The sequence below is a fragment of the Oryctolagus cuniculus genome, chromosome 5 (assembly GCF_964237555.1).
Source record: "Oryctolagus cuniculus chromosome 5, mOryCun1.1, whole genome shotgun sequence".
In the NCBI taxonomy this organism is placed as follows: domain Eukaryota; kingdom Metazoa; phylum Chordata; class Mammalia; order Lagomorpha; family Leporidae; genus Oryctolagus; species Oryctolagus cuniculus.
Genome location: NC_091436.1, coordinates 169,383,590 through 169,397,956, shown reverse-complemented (window position 1 = coordinate 169,397,956; position 14,367 = coordinate 169,383,590). Strand labels below are relative to the sequence as shown.

Below are 14,367 nucleotides of genomic sequence, written 5' to 3'. Positions count from 1 at the left end.
CAAGTGACAGCTTCTTGGATTCATCACCATCATGGCCACCAGGGCCATCATCGTGGAGGGGGTGGGGTTTCAAGGTTGTGAATGACAGGCGGAGGCGGAGCTACCCCAGGTTAAAGGAGACTGAAGAGAGGAGCCAGGGAAGGTTGCCTGAGGACCTCCCCGACACCCTGGATGGGAAAACTTCTCTATAAACCGCACGGTGGCACGTTTCGTGGACCTGGGACTTGTGTGGGGACTAGATGACAGGACCCTGTCCGTGTGACTTCCAGTGTGCACAGTGACACTGTGATTAGCAGAATGTGCCTGTCTTTGATTTTAGGAAACACACGGAAGCACTGAGCAGCGAGGGGTACCGGCCAGGCCCTTACTCCCAGTGGCTCAGGGAAGCTGTGGAACTGGGTACAGAGAAAGAGCTGAAGCAGGTGTTACAGCATTAACATCTGGGAGCCGCCCGGAGGCTGCACGGCTAACATGTTATTTCAGCAATGTTTTTGTTAGTCTACGTTATTTCAAAATAAAAATGTAAAGAATTGTAACAAAAAAGAACTGGCTCACAGAGGGCATTTGGTGTCTTCAGACATCACATGCCAGGGTCCTGGGTTCGAGGCCTGGGATCATTTCTGATTCCAGCTTCCTGCTAACGCACACTTGGGGGACAGCAGGTAATGGCTCAAGTACTTGAGGCTGGCCCAGCCCTGGCTGTGGTGAGCATTTGGAGAATGAATCAGAGCATGGACGATCTCTCCCTCTCTGTCTCTGTCTCTCTGCCTTCTAAAAGAAATTAAAATAAATAAATAAATAAACAAAATGGAAGAGAATTGGTCTACAAGAGACCCACACATTGATGAGAACACGGAGCACACGGTGGTAGAACAAATATCATCCCATATACACACACGATGCTGCTGGTATCCAAAGGCATGAAATCCGGTTGTTCAAAGGCAAATATAAACGTCTTTATACGTAACACTGAATTCGTTTGTAGTTCTTCATATTATAAATCAGTGTGCCCTGAAAATACAGTACCGGGGCCGGTGTTGTGGCCGAGAGGGTAAAGCTGCTGCCTGCGACACAGCTGGTTTGGGTCCCAGCTGCTCCGCTTCCAACCAGTTCCCTGCTAATGCTCCTGGGAAAGCAGCAGAGGGTGGCCCAAGTCCCTAGGCCCCGCACCATGTGGGAGATCTGGAAGAAGCTCTTGGCTCCTGACCGGCCCAGCTCTGGCCCTTGCGGCCATCTGGGGAGTGAACCAGCAGATGGAAGACCTCCCTCCCTCTCTCTGTCTCTCCCTCTTTGTAACTCTTCCTTTCAAATAAACAAATATTAAAAAAAAAAAAAGTGTAGTGCAAAGGAGGTCAGGATGAGACAAGAGTGGAAAACTTCTGATCCTGACAATTGTTAAGGCTGGGGGCGGGGACACTGACGAGCGCTCTGCAGCAGCTGCCACACCTGCCCAGGAGCTGGGAGCCAGGGAGCCCCCCACCCCCGCCTCCCCGAACACAGGCAGAGCGGCCTCGGCCCGCCCTCCTCCAGGACCGAGGAGCACTGCGCACCGTGCGGGCTGCCCTCCTGTCACCAGACAACTGTCGGGCAGTGTCTCCTTCCTCTGCACTGAAGCCCACCTCTTTCCTGTAAGTTCAGCCGTGACTAGAGTCCCTCCCCGCACCATGGAACATCACCCGCCTGCAACACAGTCTGAGAAACCAGAACCAAACACAGGTGCACCTGTTGGCACCTGGGTCCCCAGCATGCTTGGGGGATTTGCTTTGGCCTCTTCCTCATCCAGTTTTCCCCGTGTGTGCCTTCACCTCCCCAGATGCCATGGTGAAGGCTTCCGTGCCGTCCATCACGGACCAGCAGGGTGCTGAGGGGGTGGGGGGCAGGTCTCAGTTTTCAGCATCTGTTCAGTGGGCACAGCAGTGGCGCTCAGGCCTAGGGCTGCTGGGAGCACGGCGTGAATCCTGTGCCACAGCACAGCACGGTCAGGCCGCGGTGGCACACGGCTGTCAGCAGCTGCACACACCGGGCTTTCACGTTCTCACCCACCGCACAGACACTTCCTGAGTGCCTACGCTGCGACCCTGGCAGCAGCTCCTGCCTTCAAGGACCTCCCCCGGCAAGTCGTGCAAGGAGACAGCGACCAGGCAGCCCGCGCCGAGCGGCATGGCAAGCACCCGGGACTTCAGGAGCTAAGAGGGAGCCAGCAAGGCAGAGGTCCTGGGGGAACTGATCAATCACACACCCACCCCCGTTTTGATGAATGGATGCTGAATGACTCCGAAATCAAAGGCCAAACCACAACACCCGTGAGGAGGAAACAGCAGGACGGCTCTAGGGAGGGTTAGTGCGGCGCGGCAGCCCCACGGCGGCACGACAGCCGGCCAGCACCCTGCGACACGCTCACAGCCGGCCCGGTTTTTCCTCTGAGACAACAACACGGTTGTGTGCGGTTTTCTCCAGCTGCCCGGGACTGAACAGAATCACTGCAGATCCACACGGGGCCCAGCGCGCGATCTGCTGCCTGCTGACGTTGGTTTCCGTGGTTTCCAGCTTGCCTCTTATGCAACGGAGTCTCTGGAACAAACACAGGCCAAGGGACGGCAGAGCTGAGCTCGGGCCAGGTGTGGGCCTTTCCCACACCTGTCATGGGAACTGCTGAAGAAATGGTTCAAAGGAAAATGCGAACCCAGGGGCACACGGGCCCCGGAAAATACAGATGGACCGCGACAAAAACATCGGCCATAAAGCACTGTGCTTTACAATGCAAGGTTCAGCAAGGACAGGCACAGGGAAGATGGAGCCCAGACGCAGAGTGCAGCAGGTGGCCTGGGTCCCAGGTCCTGTCCCGAAGGCAGCCGCTTCTCCTCCGGCCATGGGGGGAAGTGGTTTCCTGCCAGTTCCTCGCCCCTGACTCGAGGTCACTCACATGGCAGGAAGCCCCAGGCAGCCGCAGGTCGTGGGCATCTGTCCCAAGACCTAGATCCGGTCTCCGGGCCTCTGCCCCTCAGGGGTTTCCACCCCCTTGCTGTCCCACATGGGTGACCTGAAAACACTCAGGTCATCCTGAGCTGCCTGGGGCAGTGTGGCCAGGCAGTGAGACCCCTCTGACGGACAGAGCGCAGGGTCAGCCAGCCCAGGCTGGGCCTGGCCCAGCCCTGGGGTCCGGCTGGCCGCTGTGGAGGGCTCCAGGAGCCCTGGTCCATCCTGCCGAGTCCCAACTTCAAGTCATGCCCCGAGCCTGCCCTGCAGACTCCTGCCCTGGGTGCTCATTCCAGGCCTGCACTTCCGGAACCTTCTCGGTGTGGTTCCCCGGAGCTGAGAGCCGGCCTGCCTGGGGTCAAGGGGAGCAGGATGCTGGCTGTGGAAGGCTCTGCAGGGCCTCGCTGGAGAAACGGCCCTTCCGGCCGCAGCGCCTGGACGGCTCCAGGACAGACAAGGGCTGAGCGGTCAGCACAGAGCCCACGGCCGTGCGCCCCCGTCCCCGTCCCCGGCCTGGGGTTGGAGCCCAGCAGCTTGGGGACAAGGCACGGTGGCGAGCGCACCCCACCGCCACGGCACTCCGTCTAACCCACTTGGGGACTTATGCAATGAAAAAAACCCCAAGCCAAACAACAACAGCAGCCGCCGCGTGGTGCCCGGAGCGTGCGGCCTCCCTGGTGGAAACAGTGATGCGCGCGCCCGCCACGCCGGCCCAGACGGCCGCGCGGCGGCCTGACTCAGTGGCAGGAAGTGGTGTGTTTCCACTGCAGAGCTCGAAAACAAGCTGGTGTGGGGAGCCGCTGGGGCGTCGGTGGCATTTCCCTGGCCTGTTTATGAAATACGGCGGGAATGCGCGGCGGGGTTCCTCTCAGCGCGTCTTTTACAGGAAACCCAGGAGCCCCGAGTGGAAGGCGGGCGGCCGGGCATGCTGGGAAAGCCCGAGAGTGCCCGGATCAGGAAGGACGGGAAGGGAGCGAGGGAGACGCGGGCCCCGCGCTGTCCACGCGCCGCCGCCCTCCCAGCGCGGGCCCGAGCTGCTTCCTTCCCAGAGCCGGGTGTGGAAGGCACCGAGTGCCCAGAGGCCGGGCCGAGGTGGGGTGGCGCCCACCCAGAGCCGGGTGTGGAAGGCACCGAGTGCCCAGAGGCCGGGCCGAGGTGGGGTGGCGCCCACCCAGAGCCGGGTGTGGATGGCACCGAGTGCTCGGCAGGCCGGGCCGAGGTGGGGTGGCGCCCACCCAGAGCCGGGTGTGGAAGGCACCGAGTGCCCAGAGGCCGGGCCGAGGTGGGGTGGCGCCCACCCAGAGCCGGGTGTGGAAGGCACCGAGAGCCCAGAGGCCGGGCCGAGGTGGGGTGGCGCCCACCCAGAGCCGGGTGTGGAAGGCACCGAGAGCCCAGAGGCCGGGCCGAGGAGGGGTGGCGCCCACCCAGAGCCGGGTGTGGAAGGCACCGAGTGCCCAGAGGCCGGGCCGAGGTGGGGTGGCGCCCACCCAGAGCCGGGTGTGGAAGGCACCGAGTGCCCAGAGGCCGGGCCGAGGTGGGGTGGCGCCCACCCAGAGCCGGGTGTGGAAGGCACCGAGTGCCCAGAGGCCGGGCCGAGGTGGGGTGGCGCCCACCCAGAGCCGGGTGTGGAAGGCACCGAGTGCCCAGAGGCCGGGCCGAGGTGGGGTGGCGCCCACGCGGAGCACGCGGAGCTGTGGCCCCGCAGGCCCTCCCTGGGCGGGACCAGCCCCCAGCCTCCGAGGGGCGCGGTGGGAAGTGCTGGGGGGCGGGGGCAGAGAGCGCCCCCGCCGGGGACCCCAGTCTCGCAGCCCCCCGCCCCCCAGGCTCGGCTCACCTGTGTGCTTGCCAGGGGGCCGCAGAACAATGGGAGAGAAAAGCCCACGTTTTCAGAGGACGTTTACTGGAAAATGTGCTGGTAAACACACAGCAATCTCGAAACCGCCTGCTCGCCGCTCACAAGTTCTTTCCAGAATCAGCTTCTGCGTGGCCACTGCCAGGGTCGAGCCCCCCCCCCCCCTCCCGGCCCCGCGGGGTCCCCGGTTGGATCCTAACCCCCAGCCTTCAGAATGTGGTGGTTTGATCTACCTACCTACCTGCCTATCTGTGTGAGAGAGAGACGGAGGGACTTGCGACCCACAGGTTCACTCCCCGAATGGCCGCAGGGACCTGGGGGGGCAGGTGCGGAGCAGAGAGAGAATATTTGATGCTCTGGTTCACTCCCCGAATGGCCACAGTGGCCAGGGCTGGGCCAGGCTGAAGCCAGGAGCCAGGGGCTTCATCCAGGTCTCCCCCAGGGGTCCAGGGACCTGAGCACCTGGGCCACCCCTGTGGCCTTCCCGGCGCCCTGGCAGGGAGCTGCATTGGAAGCGGAGCAGCCAGGACTGGAACTGGTGCTGGCCTCGGACGCCCGGGTCACAGCTGAATCCACTGGGACATGACGCTGGCCAATTTTTTTTTTCTTGCAGTGTCATTATATGGTTTCGGTATCAGGGTAATTGGAAAATGAGTTGGGAATTGTTCCTTACTGAACTTAATTTCTTTAATACAGAACTGTTTTTCTTGAATGGGCTTTGGTAACTTGTCTTTCAAGAAGTTTGTCCACATTTACTGGCGTAGACATTCTGTTGCCTCTCTGGTGTCTGTGGGTCAGAGTAATCGCCAGTCTCATCCCTGGTATCTATAATGTGCGTTTTCACCCTTTTGTTGATGCATCACTCTAGCTAGGGACTTAGCAATTTTAATGATATTTTTTTTTTAAACCTAGATTGTGGTTTTACAAATTCTTTGTCTGTTGCTTGTCTTGTTTTCAATTTCATTCATTTCTGCCCTCATATTTGTTATTCCGCCCTTGCACTTGTCCTGGCTCTAATTGCTCTCCTTTTCCTGTTTTCTTCAGATGCAAGCATGGAGCACTGAGGGCCCTTGCTGATTCTAGTAAGAGCTTTGAGTGCTATTCTTCCTTTTCAGCGCGGCTTTAGATGTGTCCCACAATGTTTGATATATTGTATTTCATTAGCTTCGAAATATTTTCCAAGTTATCTTGTGAATTCTCTTTTGACCCAGGAGATATTTGGAAGTATGTCGTTTGATTTCCAAAGATTTGGGGATGTTCCAGCCCCCTTTCTGTTTGTGAATTCAGATTTCATTCTTTTGTGGCCAGGGAACATACTCAGCGTGAGTTCAGACCTTTTAAATTGGGGGGAGGGGTTGTGTAATAGCCCAGCAAATGCTTCGTGGTCCACCTTAACGAGCGTCCTGCGTGCTTCTGAGAAGCACACACACGGTGCCGCGTGCACAGAGGTGGAGCTGCTGCAGACACGGGCTCTGCGTTTGGCAGATGTGGGGTTCAGGTCAGCCGCTGGGGACCCACGGAGAAGCGGGACTTGGCTACTTCCCCTTTCCGGTATCGCGGCCGTTGTATGCCAGCGAAGCTTTTGAGGGGGATGCGAGGATGGTTTGTCCACTCCACGGAGAAACTCAGCTGAAACTTGATCTCGTTGTGGCAGTGCTGGGAGGCGGGACCTGTAAGGGGGCCTGGGTCCTGTGGAGCGATGAGCACCGTTTTCGTGGGCTGAGTTCTTTCCCAGGAAAGTGGGTTGTTGGATGCGGGGCAGCCACTCGTGTTTTGAATGCACTTGCTTGCCGTTTCACCTTTGGCCTTAAGAGGATGCCCTTGTCAGACACCGTCTCTTGGACCTCTAGCCTCTCACCTGGGCTTTGTGAGCCCAAAGAAACGGCTTCTTTGGAAATCACCCAGTCCCGGCTGCATGTTGAGCAACAGAAAATGGACGAAGCAGGTGCACATGCGTGCAATCACTGTGCCTCCTTGAGGAACTGGACTCGTGTCCTTATCCTCAGCAGTAGTCCTCGTTTACTTTTTTGCGGAAGATTTATTTCTTTGTTTGAAAGGTAGAGTAAGTATTTGAAGGGCAGAGAGAGAGGGAGGGAAGAGTAAATCTTCATTTGCTGATTCACACCCCAAATGGCTGCAGGGCTGAGGCTGGGCCAGCCCAAGTCAGGAGCCAGGAACTCCATCCAGGTCTCTCACATGGATCGCAGGGCCCCAGTGCTGGGCCGTCTTTCTGTGCTTCCCCGGTTGCGTTAGCAGGGAGCTGGGTTGGGAACGGCGCAGCTGGGACTCCGAGCGCTGCTCCGTCTGATGTGAGAAGCCAGCGTCCCAAGCAGAAGCTCACCCTGCACCACAGCTATAGCTCGGTCCTGTTTAAAGCGTCTGATAGTAACGTAGCAGCAACTCTGTCTTCTGCCTAGTGTTCCTAAGTCTACCTTTGCCGTCCTTTTGCTTCTAACCAATCTACGTTTAAGGTGAGATTCCTGAATAAAGGTTAGAGTCAGATATTACTTTTGTTTCCTTTTCTTAAAGATTTTATTTATTTATTTGAGAGGTAGAGTTACAGAGAGAGGGAGAGGGAGAGAGAGAGAGAAAGGTCTTCCATCCACTGGTTCACTCCCCAAATGGCAGCAACAGCCAGAGCTGAGCCAACCCAAAGCCAGGAGCTTCTTCTGGGTTTCCCACAAGGGTGCAGGGGTCCAGGTGCTTGGGCCGTCCTCACTGCTTTCCCAGGCTTTAGAAGAAAGCTGGATTGGAAGAGGAGCAGCCGGGACAAGACCAGTGCCCATGGGGTGCCGGCACCGCAGGTGGCCCACCACGCCACAGCATTGCCCTCATCTTGCTGTTTATTAAATCCAGTATACCAACCTCTCTTTTTTAATTATGTCTTTCACATTCATTGTAATTACTGTGGAATGGGCTTAAATCTGTCATCTTGCCAGTCGTTTTCTATTTGTCGCAACTATTCATTTCCCGTGTTTTTCTTCTTTCCGCTGCCTTCTTTTGGAGAACTTCTCATAATCTCACAAAAACAATCCGCTGTTCTCTATTTCTGACTTGCTAGTTGTAGATCTGAGAAAGTTCTCTTAGTGGGCACACACCGCCTGTCTGCTGTCACCTGTCCACGCAGGGTGTTAAGGTCTTGGCAGCAGCAGAGGGTAGGGTGCACACACAGCACCTGCGTACAGGAGGACAGGTCATGGTGGTGGCCAAGGCGCTGCATTTGGGTTGGGAAAAGGTGGACGGAAGGAGAGTGGCCGGGCAGGGGTTTAGGTGGGAGACAGCCGGGCCTGCAGCAGACGATGGCCTGTGGCAGCGATGGTAGAGCAGTGGCCAGTTTGATGACCTCCTTCCAGGCGAGCTCAGTGCCTTGCTCTGGTTGGCTGGAAGGGTCAGAGAGAAGTCCCAGGAAACAGGTGGTGCTGGGTTGCATGGCACAGAGAACAGCCGTGGGCCGCTGCCACCGATGGCTCCAGAGGAGCAACCTGCTTCGACCCCAACAGTCACACTGGGTGGTGGTGAGCAGGAAGCTGGGCAGACCTATCTGAAGTCTGGGAGGACGCGAGGGCCCAGGGGTGTTGGCTCAGACGCCAGGAATGGGTGGAACAAGCAGTTCTCTCCTGTGAAAACCTAGGAGCTGCTGGCCCTCCTGGGTCACACGGAGAAAGAGACCCACGAGGGAGAGGGACGGATGCAGGCAAAGCTGCCACGTCGGGCAGGAGGGCGTCGTGTTACGGAAGCCCAGAGGACGGACGTCTTAGGAAGGAGAAGGCCAGTGGGCGTCGTGTCCGGGCAGCAGTGGCTTTGTCGGTTACGGTGCGGGAGCGACGAAGGCTCACAGCTGAGGGGAATGAGGGGGATTGTGAGGCAGATGGAGGAGGTTTGAGTGCAGCCCTCAGGCTGCTGGCTGCATGACTCCTGGCTCTGCACAAAGGTGCAGACGCACCCCGACCCCTCTGCGTCCGTCTCCATCTCACTGCCCCCGCCATCAGATCACCCTTTCTTGGGAAGGAGGCCAAACGCTGCAACCACATCCCAGCCCTCACTCCTCTCTGTAAATGCATGTGGGAGAATGCTGGGAATCCCAGGAAGCTATGTGAAGTTAGGTGTGCGGCTGACAGCTGGCGAAGGGGCTGGGACTTCTAACTATTTTTTTAAAGATTTATTTTATTTATTTGAAAGGCAGAGTTACAGAGAGGTGGGGACAGAGAGAAGTCTTCCATCCACTGGTTCACTCCCCAGATGGCCACAACCGCCGGAGCTGAGCCAGGAGCTTCCTCTGGGTCTCTCATGTGGGTGCAGGGGCCCAAGGACCTGGGCCATCCTCTACTGCTTTCCTAGGCCACAGCAGAGAGCTGGATCAGAAGAGGAGCAGCTGGGATTAGAACCGGCACCCATATGGGATGCCAGCGCCTCAGGCCAGGGCTTTAACCCATTGCGCCACAGCGCTGGCCCCTTCTAACAATTTATTCTAAGAAAACAATGAGAGTAGCTGGGAGGGTTGTGGCACTGTGGGTTAAGCCGGCATCACTGGCATCCCGTATGAACACCAGATCAAGTCCTAGCTGCTCCACTTCCAATCCAGCTCCCTGCTAATGACCCTGGGAAAGCAGCAAAGAATGGCCCAAGTGCTTGGCCCCCCGCCACTCACATGGGAGTCACAGATGGAGTTCCAGGCTCCTGGCTTCAGCCTGGCCCAGCCCTGGCCGTTGCAGCCATTTTGGGAATGAACCAGCAGATGGAAAATCTTTTGCTCTGTCTCTGTCTTTCTCTCTCTGTCTCTGTTTCTTTCTGTTTCTCTCTCTCTCTCTCTCTCTCTCTCTCTATGTCTTACTCTTTCTGTGTAACTGCCTTTCCAATAAATAAATACATATTTTAAAAAAGGAAAACAATGAGAATGAATAAAAAACCAAAGCATTAAGAAGTTTACTAGTAACAGTGTTGTTCTTCAATAAGGAAAAATTGACAACGACCAAATGTAGACAAGTCCATCTGTTGGAATCCAAAGTAGCCACTAGCATGGACCTAAGCATTTTCTGTTTTAGATAAAGGACAACAGTCATGTTGTACAGGAGGTTATCACATGCTATATGTAATTAGTTAACATAGTGCATTGAATACGTATGCAGAGAAGTGTCTGGAAGGAGCAGGTGTTTAGTGAAGCTTCATCCTTGGGATGCTGCATCCCATAGCCACGTGCCTGGGTTCAAGTCCCCACGCTGCTGCTCACTCCAGCTGCTTCCTTCTGTTGCACACTCTGGAGGCAGCAGGGGATGGCGGAAGCACTTGAGTGCCTCTGCCATGTGGGAGACCTACACTGAGTCCTGTGCTCCTGGCTCAGCCTGGCCGAGTCCTGGCCACCGCAGGCATCTGGGGAGTGAGCCGGCGGATGCAAGTTCTCTTTCTCTGTCTCTTTTCACCCTTCAAATAAATAAAAACGTTTTAAATTTCATTTTGGTTCTTAAAAAAAGAGATGTGTCTGGAAAACTGTGCAGCAGAGATTAGCAGTGGTCACCTCTAAGCAGTAGGCCTATGGCTTTTTTTACTTTTTGGCATATCTTTTTTCTCCATTTTTTTCCAATATTCAACAACACTTCTTGTGTGAAGGATTATTGACGGTGTGATCAAACATCAGAAGGGCTCCTACGGTAGATCTGGAAATGTCGGTGTGACCTGGCTTTGGTGAGCCCGCTGAGGATCCTTGCCTTACGTGCAGACAGTGGCATTCGGCCTGCAGGGAGTTCCGCGGCCAGTTGCAGAAGATGGAAGCATGCTGGTGTGAACGGTCCCTTTGGAAATAAATGCAGCTGAGAAGAGGGCAGGGTGACTCCCTCAGTAGCTGGAGCTGCAGCCCTGCACTCCAAAGCTGAGCGTGGAGGTTGGCGGGGAACATGCTTGAGGACCTATGAGAAGACAAGATTGTGTGAGAAGACACAAGTTGGAGACTGAGCGCATACTTGGCCATCCGTGGGTGCAAAGCAGGAAGTGCAGGCACAGGATGGTTAGAGACCCGAGCGTCCAGCTCAGGGACTACAGGACCCAGGGAGGACCAGACAGTACCCCCGCAGGAACCAGATGCTGTCCGTGAACTCGGAGAACTCAGCAACGGTTTGATAAAGGGGCTGCTTACAGAGATGGGGAAGGGTATCTGGAAACACAGAGGGTGCAGGCGGGCTCGAGACAGCAGAACCCCTACCACCCGCAGATGCGAAAGGGGGCCCCCAGGAGACCCCTGTACACAGAGGCACTCTGAGGGGGGTCTTCGATCATCAAGGGCATGGCCACTCCTGCCACCCTCCCTCATTCTATTTCTCCTGTGTCCTGCGAGGACTTCCCATTGCACACTTGTCCAGGGCCAGAGTGCACAGGAGCAGGGCTGGCTTACCAAGGCAGGGAGTGGGGTAGACAAGCCCAGAGGAACACATGGAAAATGCGTGGCTCCCACAGCAGGGTTGAGGGTCAGAGGACTCCAAAAGAGGGGAGGCGACTTGGTGTTGAGGAGACCCACGGCTTTTAGGTCCTCTTTGGTGGCTGTTCAAGGACACTCAGCAGGAAGCGGGGTAGAGGAGGTGACCATAACCAGTGGCAATCTGCCTGCCCAGGGTCCTTTCAGGCAAAGGCATGGAGCTTGGCATTTTGCCCAGGAGAGAGAAGAGAGTTTCTGGTTTTGTTTGTTTGTTTTTTGACAGGCAGAGTTAGTGAGACAGAGAGACAGAGAGAAAGGTCTTCCTTCCGTTGGTTTGGGAATGAACCAGCAGATGGAAAATCTTTTGCTCTCTCTGTCTTTCTCTCTCTGTCTCTGTTTCTTTCTGTCTCTCTCTCTGTGTCTTACTTTTTCTGTGTAACTGCCTTTTCAATAAATAAATACATCTTTAAAAAAAAGGAAAACAATGAGAATGAATTAAAAAAATCAAAGCCGTCATGGCCGGCCATGGCCAGCGCTCTGCGCAGATCCGAAGCCAGAAGCCAGGTGCTTCCTCCTGGTCTCCCATGCAGGTGCAGGGCCCAAGCACTTGGGCCATCCTCCACTGCCCTCCTGGGCCACAGCAGAGAGCTGGCCTGGAAGAGGAGAAACCGGGACAGAACCGGTGCCCCAACCGGGACTAGAACCCGGGGTGCCGGCGCCGCAGGTGGAGGATTAGCCTAGTGAGCCGCGGCACCGGCTGAGAGTTTGTGTTTTTACAAACTGCCCAAGCCGGTCGGGCCCAGAGCACATGCAGTGCATGGCATGCATGGTACGCATTCAGCAAGTGTGCTTGCTTCTGTCTCCAGGGCATGTGGTGCAAGTCCATCCGCCAGCCTTTGGTGCACGGGGAGGGTGAGGGGGCATGTGGGGCAGAGCCCCAGCTGACGGCGGAGGGGAGGGGAGGAGGGCACTGTGTCCCGGTCTGGCCCAGAGACACCATCCTGAGCAAGCCTCTCAACTCCCTGATCTCCAGCCGAGGACCAAATGCAACGCACTCTGAAGAGCAGACCTTGCACAGCCTCTGGGGGAGGAGTCACCACCTGGGAGAGGCTTCCCAGCAGGGCCGCCTGACGAGGGTCCCCAGCTGGGCTGCTCTGAGAGACACAGCCAGCCTTGATTGTGTCAGGGCACCACACTGTGCATGGTGGTAGCTTTCTTGAGAATGCAGTTCCTCTCGGGTCAGGATAAAGACACGGTGGTGCATGCGTTGAACCCAAGAAACCCTGTGTAGAAAAGGCAAGCGGGGGGCTAGCATTGGGCACAGAGGCTTACGCCATCGCTGGAGACACCTGCGTCCCAGATCCAAGTGCCTGTTTGAGTCGCAGCTGCTCCACTTCCGACCCATCTCCTTGTTAATGTGCCTGGGAAGACAACAGATGATGGCCACCTACTTGGGCCCTTGCTACCCACGTGGGAAGCCTAGTGGAGTTCCTGGCTCTCTGCTTGGGCTTTGACCAGCCCCAGCCACTGCAGCCATTTGGGGAGCAAACCAGCCGACAGAAGATCTATCTTTCCCTGGCTCTCCCTCTCGTCATTCTGCCTTTCAAATAAAATAAATAAGTAAATGGTAGGCAGGATGGTGGTGAGGGGGTGAGAGGAACAAAGGCAGTAGAAGAATTAAATACATTTCCAGATGGAAGTGAGAAGACTTAGAAGGATGCTGGCATTGATGGCAAAAAAATGAAGACACGAGAGAAATGACCACGAGGTCGAAGACCTTGGCTTTGACACTCAAAGTGATGCCTTCGGGTTGGTGGAGACCTGGGAAGCCCTTGCAGAGAGGGGAAGGGGTCGGTTGCTCTCCGTTGCCTTTGCTCCTTCTTGAAGACACCGAGCTCACCGAGGGACACACGGTTCTCTGAGTCGCAGGGAGTGCCTGCGGTCAGGGACGGTGGGGAGAAGCAGAATGAGCACTCCCCGTGCCCAGCAGTGAGAGGCCGGCTGGAGCAGGCTGCAGTTTCTGAGTGGGTGCACCTCCTCGGCGAGCAGGCTGAGAAACAGCTGCGGCAGCAGCGGATGAAGACAGCAACGCAGCTGGGTCCCCCTCCTCAGAGGTCTCGGAGCTGTCGCTCGAGTGAGACCGGGCACAAGCTGTGTGTAAGGAGGCCTGTCACAGAGCAGGTCCCTGGGGAGGCGCCTGGACCCCAGCCCCAGCTGGACAGCTTCAAGCCAGGGTCAAGAAGGTGAGTGAGGGCTCTGGTTGGCTTGGTTGCAGAGTCGACAGCAGTGGGCTTGAATAAGGGCCCGTCCTGTTTAGCAAAGTCTCCAGAGCCGCTGGACACAGCTCGAGCACACATTCCGTGTGGGTTGTTTGGCCATGGCTGCCGAAGGCATCAGACCCACGCTGTCTTAACACTCTAGGTGGCAAAGCGAAGAGTCGCATAGCAGTGCTTGAACTACCTTTTTTAATTTATTTATTTGAAAGAATTACAGAGAGAGGGCACGACAGAGAGCAAGATCTTCCATCTGTTGGTTCACTCCCCAGATGGCTGCAACAGCCAGTCTGAAGCCAGGCATCAGGAGCAGGGGCCCAAACACTTGGGCTGTCTTCTGCTGCTTTCCCAGGTACATTAGCAGGGAGCTGGGTCAGAAGTGGAACAGCTGGGGCTTGAACCAGCTCCCACATGGTCGAAGGCAGAGGCTTTACCCACTGCTATGCCATAATGCCAACCCCACCTGAACTTCTAATGGGTTTAAAACATGGCCTTCAAATTTTCCCAGCTATTTATCCTGAAGAGTCCAGACTTACAGAAGAGTCGCAAAGATAATATAAGGTCCATGGACCTCTTACCCAGTGTTAATATTTTACACAAAAAATGGCACAAATGGTAAAAAGCCAAGATAGACTGCCAAAACACAGATTTTTATTCAGATCTGAATGAAATCTTAACCAACGCAATCATTGGGCCATTTGCAGGCTGTTGAGTGTTGCTGCAGCCGCCGCCACCAGGAGCTCATCTGACACCCAGGGCGCCAGGGCAAGCTGTCACCTTGTGACATTCCTGCTGCAGCCCTGGGAGAAGCCGTGGAGGCCCTGGGAGGGGCAGCGCGGGGAGCGCCCGCCAGGTACCTCTGC

The 14,367-nt window shown here is 56.3% G+C and overlaps 1 protein-coding gene across 1 annotated transcript in view; it reads right to left on the bottom strand.

The window, feature by feature from the left end:
• Positions 1–9,723: 9,723 nt before the first annotated feature.
• Positions 9,724–14,367, bottom strand: part of EXOC2 (exocyst complex component 2) — a gene marked incomplete in the record, with an annotated part of 247,499 nt that continues 242,855 nt past the window's right edge. Inside the window, 1 exon segment of the mRNA XM_070074885.1 lies at positions 9,724–10,728.